Below are 16,448 nucleotides of genomic sequence, written 5' to 3' on the forward strand. Positions count from 1 at the left end.
AATTCCTCTGAAGTTGCAGGCGTACATAGGCTACGGAGACTGCTTACCATCAGGCGGGCCGTATGCTTGTTTGCCACCGACGTAGTATAAAAAAAATGTGCCTACTTTGCTCCAAAATTCAAAATTTAATTTAAAATTTTAAATTATTATATTGTGGTAGTTAAAATTCTGTGACGTAAGAACATGAGACGACAGAATTTTATCTCGTTTTGATTACGAGGTTAATAATGTCATTTCATTATACGCAAAATTGCTGTTTTATATTGAATTTTTACACGTTTTAATCAACGACAAATGCCACAAAAAACACTTGGAAACTAGACAATATTTGCGAGGGCAGATTCTACCCCGTATTCCCGTAAAACATTTAAGTTGTCTCGATAGAAAAATCACGACAACATGTCTAATTGAATTGAAGTCTTATGCGACTTGCAACAAGGTTGCGTTAAACGTTTAACGCTATAATCGGTAACATAAAGTACTAAATAAAAACAGTCTTTATTTATTCATAAAGTAAAATTTGGCAGATGTTAATGTTATTTGAAGTAAAGAGTCACTTCTTCCACGCGCAGGGACACCACGCACATTTTTTTTTTCATTTTTTTTCAACTGTATGTCGTTACCATGCATACCATAGCTATATAATTTTAGTATAAAATAGCTAGTGACTTAGCCGAAAATTTTCGAACTAAATAACTTTCTTTCTTCCTCGCGTTGTCCCGACATTTTTGCCACGGCTCATGGGAACCTGGGCGCTGGGGTCGAACTAAATAACGTTAATAATGAACGTCATTCAAATCAATTAGTCATTATCACTTGGACTATCTGTTAAGGCAAAATAGGCCTTTAATGATGCATTTTAATAGGCTTTTCAAGATTCATCAATAAGGAGGAATATTAAATAACCGAATTTCATCTAACTTTAGCTATTTTCCCGAAAGTCCTGAGTCTACAAATGCGTAAGTTATACCTTTTTAGGGTTCCGTAGTCAACTAGGAACCCTTATAGTTTCGCCATGTCCGTCTGTCTGTCTGTCTGTCCGAGGCTTTGCTCCGTGGTCGTTAGTGCTAAAATGCTGAAATTTGGCATGAATATATAAATCAATAAAGCCGACAAAGTCGTACAAAAAATCAAAAAAAATTTTTTTTTTTAGGGTACCTCTACACGTAAAGTGGGGGTGAAATTTTTTTTTAGCTTCAACCGTAGAGTGTGGGGTATCGTTGGAAAGGTCTTTCAAAACTAATAGGGGTTTTCAAGAAACATTTTTTGATAAAGTGAATATATTCGGAGATAATCGCTCCGGAAGAAAAAAAATATGTGTCCCCCCTCTAACTTTTAAACCATAGGTCCAAAAAATCGTGGAAGTAGAGCTTAAGAAAGACATTAAATGAAAACTATAGCGGATATGATCAGTTTAGCTGTTTTTGAGTTATCGCATGAAGTTTTCCCTTCATAGTAAAAAGACTTACTTTAATTAGGTACTGATTATGCAAATTTGCCGATTTGTTTAAATCGGGTGAAAGGTACCGTCTCATCCCTTGGTTAACAATTTACTATACTTTAAGCTCCAGTTTAGCTTATTGTGACGGAAGAGTAACTACGGAACCCTACACTGAGCGTGGCCCGACATGCTCTTGACCGGTTTTTTTATGATATGGAAGGCAAACAGGCGGACAGATCGCCTGATGGTAAGCGATTACCAACACCAGAGGGTTGTTGTCAGTGCGTTGCCGGCCTTTAAATGGGAGTACGCTCTTTTCTTGAATATAATTGAATATTTAAATATGCATATTTAAGTTTAAATTAAAAGGGGAAATGGGGAAAAGTTTCACATCACTAAACAGCCATGTGGCGATCGGGCGGATGTTTTGTGTGCTACATACACGCTCGTTACAATAATAAATCGTTGTAAATATACCGACGGATCATGCTTTGAGCAGTTTCCGGGTTATACTTATTAATGGATTGCTTTTTATGTTTCATAACGCGGCATTTTTATTTTTTTGCTCTATTTAGACAAGTATACGGCCCGCTAGGACACCTGAAATCTAGAGGCATCATATGCTTGTGGACGACCCTTAATGATGGTTAAATAAAAATAAATAAATAAAATAAAAATAAAAAAGCCTAATATTTCTTTAAAAAAAATACACATATCTTTACACTATAATACATATATACACATAAGATTACACTAAACTTATTTCTATGTGTTGTGGTAAAGAATAGGCGCTGACTCAGCATAAATGCTGCGGAGACTACAGCGCTGATCTTCCGTCAGAACCTTAAAACCTACACTAATAAACGACCAGTGCAGCGCTAGTCAATGTACTTATATGTTTAAATATATACTTATGCATGTTACATATATTTTTATGTAAGTAAGTAGCTTTATAATAAGACCATTCTCCCTTCGGATCAAATTTCCCCTGGAACTTTAAATAGAAACAACCAACAGGAAGCCAATGCCTGCCCAGTCATTTATTATACACAAGTTGTTTATTTAAGGATAGTTGGGTAGTTGACTGTACTGAGTCGAATATCAACAAAACATTATAAAAACTAGATGGTTACATTGTCATCGTCTTCAATTCTCTGGCTAACTTCATAATAAAAGATCGTTTTGAATGTTTATAAAATTACTGATATCTCTACATATAAAAAATAATTAGGACATTTTTTATGCTTAAAGCTGACCATTAACACACTAGGTTATGTCCGCGCAGTTTTGCCTGTACGGGTAAAGCTGTATAGGAAACTGCAGAGTCGAATGTCATACATGCTCTGTTTTACTTGTGCAGTGGATAAAACTGAGCAAGCATACCCTAGTATGTATGGGCCGTTTAACGAGTCGTGTGCGAGGTTAGTTCATGCCGCCGACGAGTAATGCAGCCGCATCAGCGTTGGTACCCTATTATATATAAATGATTATAATTTAGGAGCCCCTAGGATCAAATTTCCCCAGTCTCCCCTACAACTTTAAATAGAAACAGCATACAAACAGGAAGCCAATACTTTTCCGGCCATTTATTATACACAAGTTATTTATTTAAGGATTGTTGGGCATTTCATCAGGCCGAGTTGTTCATCAATCATGTCTGCGTCTGCAGGATACCGAGCGAAATTCATTTTATCAGGTATTATTCGGCAGTGTATTGCGTTGGTGAAATTATATTGAACATGTATTGATGGGGTAATGTTGTACGACATTGAGGTACTTTTCTGATTAAAATGGAACTTGAATCGATATGTTCTTTCCGTGAACCCTTCAAATTATATTATATTATCAAACTGTCATTTTATCATCTAGGACATAAAAAAAACAGGTTGTACTTGTAACTTACTTATACAAGGTGGCCGAAAAATATGTGCATTCTCGTTGCCAGAAAGGTTTTGGGATTATACTGAGCAACTTTTACTATGAGACCAACCCCAAAATGAATAGAAAAAGCAATAGTTCGCAAAAACTAACTTTTCGAATGCTACACAACCACTTTGAGCGACTGTATTAAAAAAAAAATATGTTCCTATTCCAAAAATACGCGGGAATAAGAGGCCGCGGGGTTAGGTGCGGTCATGTCTACCGCATGCATCCGGAGAGGTGGGTTAGCTTAGCAAGTGGATGCCGGTAGAGCTACATGGACGGGTCAGGCCTAAACCGAGAAGGCGGGATGACCTGGACAGCTTCCCGAACTGGCCGGAGGAAACACCAAATCGGGTGTCGTGGAATAGAAAGGGGAGAGGCTTTTTCCCAGCAGTGGGACACTTAAACCGGCTAGGAAAAAAGGTTATGTTAATAATGAAATCCTGGCATATTAGATTGGCATTATATTGGCATCAAATATAAATTCCGAATACAGTTTGAGGTAGAATATTGTGATCTCGCGATATCCTTCATCTGTCGTCGCGGCAACATAAATTACTTTTCGGGAGGTGGGGGGATTACCTGGATGCCCTTTCGCTTCGTGACTCAATTTTCATTACACTCACTTTTGAACTTTAGCAGTTTGCTTTGTTTGTCTAAACGGAACCATAGAGAAATAAGGAGTACATAGAGTGCTCACTCCATACATCAGTTTTGGCACCAAACGATTTTCCGCTAATATTCCGATTTTCCGCCAGAGTAACCGGAACTCTATTTTCAACTCCTACGCTTACTCTGGTTATAATATTAGCTGAAATCTTTGAGCATTAGACTTTTTGTTTGCCGCGATATCTATGGTCTTTTAGCATTACTGAGAGTTCCGCTACTTCACGCTAGATGTCGACTACGAAAATAATAGTATTTTTGGTAACAAAACCGTTGTATGGAGTGAGCACTATTGGTCTTTTTAATTCTTTGACGGAACGGAATGTTTGCATAACAATATGAAATAGCTGTCTAAATAACAAATTGTCTGTCTGTGTGGGTGTGGTTTTCTGGAAGAGATAACTCTTTATCGATAAGACCGCCTATTGTCTGCAGCTATCGTTAATCAATTGTTTTTGTTTAAACTGTACCTTTTACTAGTGGAGAATTGCTCCCAGCAATTGCAGCAGCAAAAGGGTTGGCATAACTTGACGTCCCTTTGCGAGCACAATCACAGATAATTACTTGAATTTTGACAAACCTAAATAGCCGAATCCCTTTCGTGACATACATTAAATAAATAAATATTATAGGACATTATTACACAAATTGACTAAGTCCCACAGTAAGCTCAATAAGGCTTGTGTTGAGGGTACTTAGACAACGATATATATAATATATAAATATTTATAAATACTTAAATACATAGAAAACACTCATGACTCAGGAACAAATATCCATGCTCATCACACGAATAAATGCCCTTACCAGGATTTGAACCCGTGACCATCGGCTTCGTAGGCGGGGTCACTACCCACTAGGCCAAACTGGTCGTCAAAATACATTATAACGGGACAACATAATTCGTCCCTGAAACTTCAATTTCGTAGGAAGTGTCATTTCTGTTGCATGCACTATTTTTTATTCTATGATATTACTGAGGTGTGCCAATTGAGGATTTTACGGAAGGTATCAAATTTTTATTATATATTTTTTATTTTACCATTCTGTTGACACGCATGATTTATGTATCCATGCCAAATTGCAGCTTTCTTTCATCACTCACTTCATTCACTAACGATCACGGAGCAAAGCCGCGGACGGGCGGACAGGCGGACATGGCGAAACTATAAGGGTTTCTAGGTGACTACGAAACCCTAAAAAGTAAATACAGTAAATACTTATGGTCAACAAATGATGTGACTAACATCGTTCATTGTAAAAGGTCTGTCACATAATCCAGTCCAATTTAGGTAGGTACTTGACTACAATGACCTCGTAAAATAGACCTACGGTAAATATGCATGGGTCTTGGTAATATATTTACAGTAGTGATGGGCCGGATAAGGAGTTTGCCGAATACGAAATTCGGCCGAATTTTCGCATTTAGAACTTACTGAACCGAATATTTATTTGTATAATTCTAATAAACCAGTTGAAATCAAGACCTTGGCAAAGATCCCCGGGCACAATGTTCTGCAGGACCACACGGCGAAGAACTTCCATTGGCAAGCCACAATTATGGGTCCAGTCGACAGTCCCTATCAAGGAGGAGTATTCTTCCTGACTATACATTTCCCAACAGATTATCCATTCAAACCACCCAAAGTTGCATTTACAAGACGGTATCTGTCATCCCAACATAAACAGTAATGGCTCCATCTGCCTTGACATTCTGCGCTCACAGTGGTCCTGGTCCCCAGCGCTCACCATATCTAAATTGTTGCTCTCAATCTGCTCACTGCTGTTATGTGATCCAAACCCAGACGACCCATTGGTGCCAGAAATTGCCAGGATCTACAAAACGGACACAGAAAAGTACAATGAACTAGCCCGTGAGTGGACGAGGAAGTAAGCCATATGATGAGTCAGGCGTGACGTCAGCAACACATACACACACACATCGCCACAGCCCGGGCTCCCATTCATTAAGCATTAGTAGCTAAAGATCAATATCAATCTAGACAATTCCCAAGAAACAGGTATTTATTTATTTAAAACTTTATTGCACAAAAGAAAAACTTAATGTACAAAAGGCGAACTTAATGCCATGAGGCATTCTCTACCAGTCAACCGTAGGGCAAAGCAGAAAAGATTGTAGGCGGTGCGTTTAAAACAAAGGTAAGGTAAGGTAAAGGTAAGGTAAGGTAAGGTAAGGTAAGGTAAGGTAAGGTATAATACAAAGGGACTCGCCAACTTTTCTACACTCTCCAAATAATCGAAACATCCTATAGATTCAACATGTCAAGCTCGCCCGAATTTCACCTTCCCATACAAACGGAGTTTCGTTCTCATTTCGAAACTACGTGTTCGATTGTAATGAAACTTTGCACATACAATGACATGAGGTATATCTATTCCTGTGATTAGATTATATAACAGCTCCAGTTTATAAAACGAACGAATAAGAATAAGAGCAAAAACAAGTTTTGTATGAAAAACTTAAATTCGCTGTATTTTTTAACTATGGTACCTTAAGCTACATTATTATACCTTTAAACGAGCAATTCTTGTATATATATATATATATATATGTATATTTCTGTGATCTCGGAAACGGCTCTAACGATTTCGCTGAAATTTGGTATATGGGGGTTTTTGGGGGTATACAATCTATCTAGATTAGTCTTATGTTTGGGAAAACGCGTGTTTTCGAGTGTTCATGCGTTTTTCTTTCGACGCAGAATATGGTCGCTAATTTCGTATTTCCGGTCACTATCCGTCTGGTCCAGTGGGTTAAGACGCGGACTGCTAAACGAGTGTTACGGGTTCGAATCTCGCCCGGTGACTAACTTTTGTTTTTTTTTGTTATATGTTCAAGTTTATATATAATTTTTTAATTTTTATTGTTTTACACAAGTTTAATTTAGTAAAAAAAATGACCTATGTAATAAGAGAAATCGACAATAGATGGCGTTACTCTCTGAGAAGTGCTGTAAGGTTAAAATCGATTGTAAATAATAATAATTGTCAGTTCACATTTTACTTTTTAAGTTTATGTAGATTATCACCACCATATTACAATAAATAGTTATAACCGAGCAAAGCTCGGTCGCCCCGGTACTGGTACCTTAAGCTACATAAACTAATTACAGGACTAGATATACCTTACCCTACTTCAGAGCAATCTAGGTAGTCGTTTAAAATGGGAGCGTACCTACGTTTTTATGGAGAACTGTACCCCTAGTGTAACTAAATTAGATTTCGAAACGTGACGTACGCGTTTGCGTTTAGTCTCATTTTGTATTGGATTTAGAAAGAGCGCGCCAAGCGGGAAGTTTTGGAAACTCAAAATCCTATACAAAATGAGACTTAACGCAAACGCGTTCGTCACGTTTCGAAATCGAATTTATTTACACTAGGGGTACATATCTTGCTGAGAATGGGAAAATGTAACCTGACGGCAGAGAGTAGGTACAGTCAGCATCAATAGTAGCGGATGAAACAAACGCGCCAAAAGTATCTGATATTCCAGATAACTATTCCAAATATAAATAAATCTCTAAAATTTATATTCAAAAGTATATCTTTTACTGTCTGAATTGTTCTACATATAAAACCATCACATTTTGTTAAGCTGCTACAGAATGGTGGATACTTTTGAAACCTTGTTTCAGTACATTCAAATCATTTGTCTATAAACGATTAAAAAACTCCAAAAAAATCTAAATATTCCCAAGTTTTCGAAAAACATCCTATTCACTTCTTTTATCCGCTTCAGTCCTTTTGGACGTTCTAGTATTTTGCTACTTGGTAGTACTCTCTACAAACAATAAACATGTGCTGCGGAGGTTGTGGTTGCTGCGGAGGCTGCTGCGGTGGAGGCTGTTGCCCTTGCATCACCATCTGCACCAAGATCTGCTGAGTAGTCGCCGCAGAGGTGCCGGCAGCCGTGCCAGCGCTTCTGATGCTTCTACCAAAACCCGTGTTGTGTGGATGTCATATTCTCACAAGTGTTGTTGCGTGAAATAAATTATGTATTAAGCTTAAGCTTGTTCGATCCGCTACTTTTGAAGCTGACTGTACCTAGCTACTTGAAAAGTTCTGGAGGAGCTTACATTTTACAACAAGACAAACAATAAAAAAATGTCGAATATTCGGCACATTTACCGCATAACTTAATAATCAGATGAGATGTACCGAGTAGACAGTAATCAGCTACTTTATCGCTAACCAACATGTTACGAGTGCTCAACGTAACGACACACAACGACAGCACAAGACGACCGGTTTGGCCCAGTGGGTAGTGACCCTGCCTACGAAGCTGATGGTCCCGGGTTCAAATCCTGGTAAAGGCATTTATTCGTGTGACGAGCATGGATATTTGTTCCTGAGTCATGGGTGTTTTCTATGTATTTAAGTATTTATAAATATTTATATATTATATATATCGTTGTCTAAGTACCCTCAACACAAGCCTTATTGAGCTTACTGTGGGACTTAGTCAATTTGTGTAATAATGTCCTATAATATTTATTTATTTATTTATTTATTTATTTAAGATAAGTCTGCAGCGGTTTTGATAGCACAGACCGTGCAAGTGTTATAAATAAGACTTGCATAGTCTATGCTATCAAAATTGTTGCAGAGTTATCTTGTTCTAAACTATAACAATAGAATTTAAAAATATCGTCAGTCCTTTTTATTACATGAAATTTTATGCTCGTTTATAGATTACCTGTAACTAATGGATTTACAATTTTTTTGCTTCTCGTTTTAGCTTTAGCTTTTTTGCTTCTCGTAGGTGCTTTTATACTGTATTATATTGATGTATTTGATCATTTACCATTTAATATATTTTGATTTATATAATTTTGTCTACCTATATACCTAATAAGACATTGCATGATTAGTTTTAGCAATGACCTGTATTTTGACATGCTAGATGTAACGTTCTGTTGTTACTTGGCCAAATAAAGAAACTTGAACTTGAAACTTTAGTGATTCATAAATAAATAAATATTGGACCTTCTTATACAGATTGATTTCAGTCCCACAGTAAGCTCAAGAAGGCTTGTGTTGTGGGTACTCAGAGATATAGATATAGAAATCACCCATAACTCTAGAACAAATATCTGTATTCTTCACACAAATATATGCCATTACCAGTATTCAAACCCAGGACCATTGGCTTCATAGGCAGAGTCACTATCCACTAAGCTAGACCGGATTTATAATCTTAGAGAAATAAATATATTCGAACTAAACTGATAATTCGGCCGAATACGAACATTAGAAAACTTGTCGAATATGCCGAATACCGATTTGGCCCATCCCTAATTTAACTCTGTGAAAATGTCTTTACATAATTGAAGACGGGGTATGAGTGAATTTCTTGGGTGAATTATTTAGGTTTCGTAAAGAGAGGTTACCTTAGATAGGAAACCTTTTTGCAACTTTTCAATCAACATTTTTGATACCTGAGCATTTTGTTTAGAGAATTCGATTACTTCAATACCACAAGGCTCAGAACCCGGTAAAATAATCATGTACTTGGCGCAAAGCCTTTTAATATCGGTTTTGCTCGAAAAACCGTTAATTTTAAACCGGTTTTTATGAGAACAGCGGTGGCAGCATGGTTCCATTTTTATCACTTGTCACTATGCCCATCACTTTCGCGCTTACATACTTGTTAGAACGTGACAGGCTTGGTGACAAATGATAAAGAGCCAACCATCTTAGCCCTACAGTTCTTGTGAAATTAATAGGTTTAGAACAATAAAAACCGGTTTCTTCCTGTGTCGGTGTCTATTTTTACGTGACACACCACAAGGCCGACTAGACGTTATGTCGGTCGTCGAATAAACCGGTTTTTATAGGTTACAATAAATTTCTTAAAACGTTCGCGTTCTTATAAAACTTCGGAGGAAAACCGAAATAAACCGGTATTTTAAAAACCGGTTCCAAGCCTTGACCACAAACGAACGTCCCACCTAATGTTAAGTGGACATCATAGTCAATGGACGCTTGCTACAAGGTGTCTACGAAAGAGGCGATCGAAAAGCTTTTAGAAAATCAGCCAAGAGCATGTCGGGTCACGCTTAGTGTACGATTCTGTCAAAATACGGCAAACGGGGACTATTAGTAAGTATCATGTAAATTTTATCCCTCTGGGTACCTCATCAAGTCGGAAAAGTGTAACAGCTATTGGCTATTAATTGGATGTAATTAATATAATTAACGCCAGGAACGTGACTTCAATATTAGCTAAAATGAAGAATGTCTCTCTGCTTGTCATGTTTCAGATACGAAACGACGTTACTAATGTATACATACAGGGTAAAATGGGAGACGGGCTCGGAAATAGCAAAGCTTAAAAAAAGGAAGGGAACTTAACCCGTACTAATATTATACCTTAATGCGAAAAGAAATGTGTCTGTATGTCTGTCTGCTGAACCGATTTAAATAAATAAAAATTTAATTATAGGGACATTTTTACACAAATTGATTAAGTCCCACGGTAAGCTCAAGGAGCCTTGTGTGAGGTAGATGAAATTAGGTATGGAGCTGGTTTAAAGCTCGGGGAAGGACGAGGGTTAGTTAATTCTATAAGTAAAATTGGGTATTGTTAGGCAAAAATCACCCATTTAATTCATTATAGTTACACCAAAAATCATTCATTAATGTGCCAGTTAAAATATGTAAATCTATATTTAAAATATACAATAAAGAGGTGGTATTAATATTATATTTAATTCTTAATATTTTTATTTTACCGTTTCGTACAGTATGGCGTCCCTCATTTAGATTCATTAAAGATTCATTGAAATTTCTTTCAATGTAATGAGTCCTTTTTTTCGTCGTGTTTAAATTTTTTTGCAAACGTATTTTAACTGTTGCTTCAATTTCTTGTTTAATAAATATGGTAAAACAATACCTACGGCCCTTTTGAAGTGCAAAAACTATGTTTTGGGAATACAATCGCATTTGTAGTAGATAATTTACTATTTATTCACTATTCCTATTTTTCTGAGTGAATTTACTTTTTTGTGCACCTGGTTTCCTTAGTTATGTCGCCTGAGTTACAATTTAAAATCATTATATGGAATTTAATCGCATCAAAATTCATTTTTTTGTCGTACGTCCATTTATTTATTTATACGGTACTACAAATCTTGTAAAATAGTACATTACGATACAAGTGCGAAAAATAGGAAATTCGAAACGAGTGGCGATAAATTAAAACACGACCGAAGGGAGTGTTTTAAATCGACACGAGTTGCGAATTACCTATTCGCACATGTATCGTACAACGTTTTACAGTACATATGGCCCTTTAAATGTTCGACACAGTAACGTAATATGCTACTTCTCGCACTAGTGCTATAAAGTAGCCCCATATGTACTGTAAAGTACCTTTTATGTTATCCCCTGGCTCATGGGACAGAGCAATAGAAAATGACAAGTTGATTGACCCAACCAATTCTACAATACATTTATTCAATTATCTACAAATCTGCACTTAATTCAGACAAATATTATTCTCTGAATACGCAATGCAATATTGACAGGCACTAATGGAAATTAGTACGGGGATTTGCCTAAGTCTCCCAAACCCGCACAGTTCGGATTACCCTTAATGCCTGAAGGATTTCACTTGACCCCTGAATTTACTAAGACAATATGCATGCACAGGCCAAGATTCATGAGCACGATCAATCAATCAATATTAGCTGTGACACATTTCAGAGGCTTATCCTTAAAGGTGACATACGGTTTGCGACCGCAGCAGCGTTAATGCCACAAATCTAGAATGACGCTTAGGCATAACTGAATAGTGCAAGAGGGAAAGTGACGTTCCCATATGAACATGACAGCAGAGGCAGGCATTAGCAGTTGGTGAGTAACTTTAAAATTGATTAAAGTATGTGTCTTTGAAAAAAATAAAAAACGAATGCCGTGACCACTTTTGAGCTTCACAGCGGTAGCTTGAATGTACTAAAACGTAAGGTTATCGGACTAGAAAATACAAAAAGCTTTACTTATATATCTTATACAAAAAATATATATGTAACAAAAATAGTGGGGATCCGTTAGAATATTCGGTATTGTGTTGCGATTAGAAAAAAGTAAAACAAAAAAAAAATTGACGCAAAAAATTGTTGGCGTATGTATGGAGGGTTGGCTGACTTGGACGACCAGCAGTGGCAGCATGGTTCCATTTTTATCGCTAGTCACTATGCCCATCACTTTCGCACTTACATACTTGTAAGAGCGTGACAGGCATGGTGACAAATGATAAAGAGCCGACCATCTTAGCCCTAATGCCCCATAGAAGATATTTGACAGGTAATCTTGTAATTGTAGAAGCTCAAGCGCGGACGCGGGTGAAGTCACTGTCAATCTACTTGATAAAATGAGTGACGATCAAACCTAATCACGACATTTCAGATTTTCTTATAATTTTTAATTTTGTATAAATGTATCGTTCATTTTTATAACAATCAATCGTGACTACTTAAAGGATTTTTTTTTAATTTTTTAGCTTAAGGTCACCGCCGAATTATGCCGCTCTTTTTTATTGACGAGAGGAAATCAAAACTTGATTACCATTGCAAGTAAATAATCAAAAAAATGATACCAAATCAGGTACTTAATTTTGAGCACTAACTAAAATTTCACCCTGTAGCCACCTGGTCCAGTGTGTGTAATTAATTAATTATGAAAAATGTCATGTGCTTCGTTACGTGTAACAACACACTAATTAGCAAGAGCCAACATTTCATCATTAACATTAAGATTTCCATTTTGCAATGTTTAAATGTTTTATACTGCGTCTGCTAACGAGCTTGTATGTATGAGTAAGTAAGCGCTTATATACATATATTGGGAGCGTGCACGACTGTCACGCAACCTAGTGTCCGCAATTCTAGGGGAAAACGTCAATTCACTACATCTTATAAAACTACTCCAAAACTAAAAACTACTGAACGGATTTTCATACGACTTTCATCTATCAATAGAGTGATTCTTGAGGAAGGCTTAGGTATATAACTTGTTAAGGTTTTGTGCAAATTGTTTGAAATATAACGATGTTGTCGGAAAAAATCACGCTGGCTAAGAGCTTTAATCGATAACGCTGCCTAATCCGTTTGAGCTATAACAACACAATGTATGGTGGGGTTGTTTCTCATTCATAGATCTACAAAAAAGTCCGCGATGTGAAATGTCTATCTTTTAAGGATAACTTACTATATCCATTCTTAACTTCTAGAAAAAGATCACGTAATATGTGGCATTTGCAAAGCTATTTACATGGATACATTATTAACAATTATCAAAATAAATACGTTAGTTATATTAAGCAATTCATACAGATTACAATGGTCCCTTACACCATACAATTTAAATGAATATTTCAGGAGTAATCGTAAATCAAAGTTTCATTTCGAGCCATATAATCGTACGAAATGTTAAAGACGCTATCCGCAATTAGTTAAAATTTTTACCACCTTATGCGCTGGGATCGCTTTACTTACCCCCACCACGCACTTCGCACGGTCCCAATACAAGTTCTAACAAAAATAGTGGGCATTCGCTTAAGGGCATATCAAGTATCGTATTCTTATTAGGAAAAAGTTGATGAAACATTTTTTTGACGCGATTTTTTTTTCTATGGGGCAGGTCGTCCAATTCGGCCAACCCTCCGCACAAAGTCCAAATTTTTTTCTTCCATTTTTTAAACGGATCGCCACTAATTTTATTACACATTGTATAGCAATGTAGGACCATTTACGGTACACGTGGGCTTCGATCGCGAAATAAGCGATTATCATAGCCTAGAGACGCTTGCAACTCATGTATGCATGAGAGGCATAATTGTGGCTCTAGTAACTTGCAAGTGCACGTGCGCGTTGTAATATACAGATCCTTAAGAGAGACGGCACACCGGTTGCGTGACGGTTGCGTGCACAGCTTCAACATTTTAACGCAAGCGCACGTGCACAGACGTGCGTAGACACGCATACGGCCGGTCTGTTCTGGCCTGAAAAAGGGGTACAGTCGCCATCAGATATATCGGAGCGGCCGAGGTGCTCAAAAATATCTGCACACGTACTCTAGTTAGTAGTTTTTGGGCACCTCGGCCGCTCAGATATATCTGATGGTGACTGTACAAGTGTCACGCAGCTCAGGTTAAAAAGGGTACAAGTCCAAGATTTTCAACTGAGTTGCTCGAGACTTGTACCTCATTTCACTAGAACCATGGTTGTATCGTGTACTCCATGGTAGCGTTAAAACTACCCCTAGTGTAAATTTATTCGATAGCGTTATTTCAAATTTCCAAAAACCCTAGTCGATTTTCAAACGTACAACTGGGTAATGTTGACATTATAATAATCTTAAAATAAAGCATTACTACAATATAACAGAACCCCTAGTGTAAATTTATTTGACATCGAACCTGAGGTACGCGTTTGCCATTTTGTATGGGATTTAGAAACAGCGTGCCAAACGGGACGTTTTGGAAACTCACAATCCCATACAAAATGAGACTTAACGTAAACGTGTGATGTATAGTATTTATGGTTAAAGTTGAGAATTTCGAGTCGAGTTCGATTTTCAAATGTTTTGCTTCAAGCTATACTTACCCGAGAAAACCTCGAGAGGTACTGTGCAGCAACGAAATAATTTAGGTCAAAAAGGATTTCCCGTGTTGCGAGTAATCTCATTACTTGTTGCATATTGTAGGCTTCCCACTGCCGTATTCAGAGACAATTTCATACCTATACAAAATAGATAGACCTACCAAGTAAAGAGAGACTTAGTACGAGGAACTTCGTAATATAAATAAATAAATAATAAAAAAAACTAAATATATAATATGATATAGTAATATGTGGTAAATTGACAGGGGCAAGCAAGGCAAACAATCTGCTCTACTTGGCCCTGCCAATCACCACTTCAACCCACTAGCGAGTAAGAGGAGAGTCAAGGCGCTCCACCAACTCTCTCAGAACGTCGTTGCTGATGCCCCGCATACGTTTCAGTAGTGATCCAACTCTTTTTCGCCTGATGACGAAAAAGTCATCTGTACGCGCCTCTGCAAACATACGGGATGCACTGCAATGTCTCGGCAGCCTCAACAACATTATGAGGATGTTGTATTGCACGCGAATGGCTTTTGTAGGCTCTTTGTGTATATCTTGGCTCGTTTGTTCCTATCTCTATCGCCTGTGCGTCATTATATTGCTGTCCATATGTCGTGTTAACTAAAGGATGAATCACGCTAGAACGGTCCGGGCTCGGCTGAGGTGTTCGACACATTTTCTACATAAAGAAAGCATCAGCTTAACAAACTTAGTACTCTGACATTGGGGACCTTTTACATCTCCAGATTTAATGTGTTTTTAACAATAGAGACTATACATCTCTATTGAATTGTAGTAATTATTTATTTTAAGATTATTATAATGTAATGTTTACCCAGGTATTGGCTGTTGTATATTTTATAAATGTTGTTATGTATTTTTCATGTCACTATATGATATATGTTACTACTTGTATTGACTTGTAAAAGAGCCCTTGAGGCCTACTTGCAGAATACATTTTTTAATTTTGAAAGATCCAGACGCAGTTATTTTGTTGTTATACAAAAATGAGTACCGGGGGTCTCAGGAGGTAAAAGTAGGAGGTTTACATACCAGTGGCGGATCGTTCAAAGAACTCGATTCCCACCGGCTTGTCTAATTTCAGCCCGGTGAGTACTTTTACGATCGGTTCATGGAGAAAAGGAAAGCAAAATATGTCCGGGTTCCCTACGAATATTTGTGACGCGCCGCCACTGTTACATACATATGTAAGTTGGGTGACAATGCAACTTTATGATACCATCGAGCTGATGATGGACGCAGGAGGAGGCCATAGGAACTGTGATGAAACAGCACAACCTAATGAGTATTAGTCAGCGATAAGCTTGTGTCAAAAGTTTCCTTTAACTTATTAACTACGGATTTAGTATTACCGTGCTTTAATTAAACCGTCGGTAAAGCCCAGGACTCTGTATCGGGTTCTCGAAAGTTCGCGACAAAGTCAACAACCAACGGGTTAGAATAATTATAACTTATAATAGGCTTGCCATTATTGGTAAAATACAAACAACTTGGCTACTTAACTCGGATAAAATACTTGCCTAAATGTCAAATCAGATAAAGTGAAATATAAAGTAGGCCTCAAGGGCTCTTTTACTTACAAGTAAATACATTTACAGTAATATCATAAAGTGACATGAAAAACACATTTATAAATACGACGTAAACGCATATATAAATAAATAAAATATATTGCACATTCTACACCAATTGGCTAAGCCCCACAGTAAGTTCAAGAAGGCTTGTGTTATGGAAACTCAGACGAGGATATATATAATACAATGTTTGCC

At 37.2% G+C, this 16,448-nt stretch overlaps 1 protein-coding gene and 1 pseudogene across 1 annotated transcript in view; one reads left to right on the top strand and one right to left on the bottom strand.

The window, feature by feature from the left end:
• LOC133533661 (hemicentin-2-like) overlaps window positions 1-16,448 on the bottom strand; it is a 98,099-nt gene that overhangs the window by 50,803 nt on the left and 30,848 nt on the right. The window lies entirely within an intron of this gene.
• LOC133533660 (ubiquitin-conjugating enzyme E2-17 kDa-like) lies at window positions 3,577-5,933 on the top strand (annotated as a pseudogene).

This window comes from Cydia pomonella, unplaced genomic scaffold (assembly GCF_033807575.1).
Source record: "Cydia pomonella isolate Wapato2018A unplaced genomic scaffold, ilCydPomo1 PGA_scaffold_192, whole genome shotgun sequence".
Classification (NCBI taxonomy): domain Eukaryota; kingdom Metazoa; phylum Arthropoda; class Insecta; order Lepidoptera; family Tortricidae; genus Cydia; species Cydia pomonella.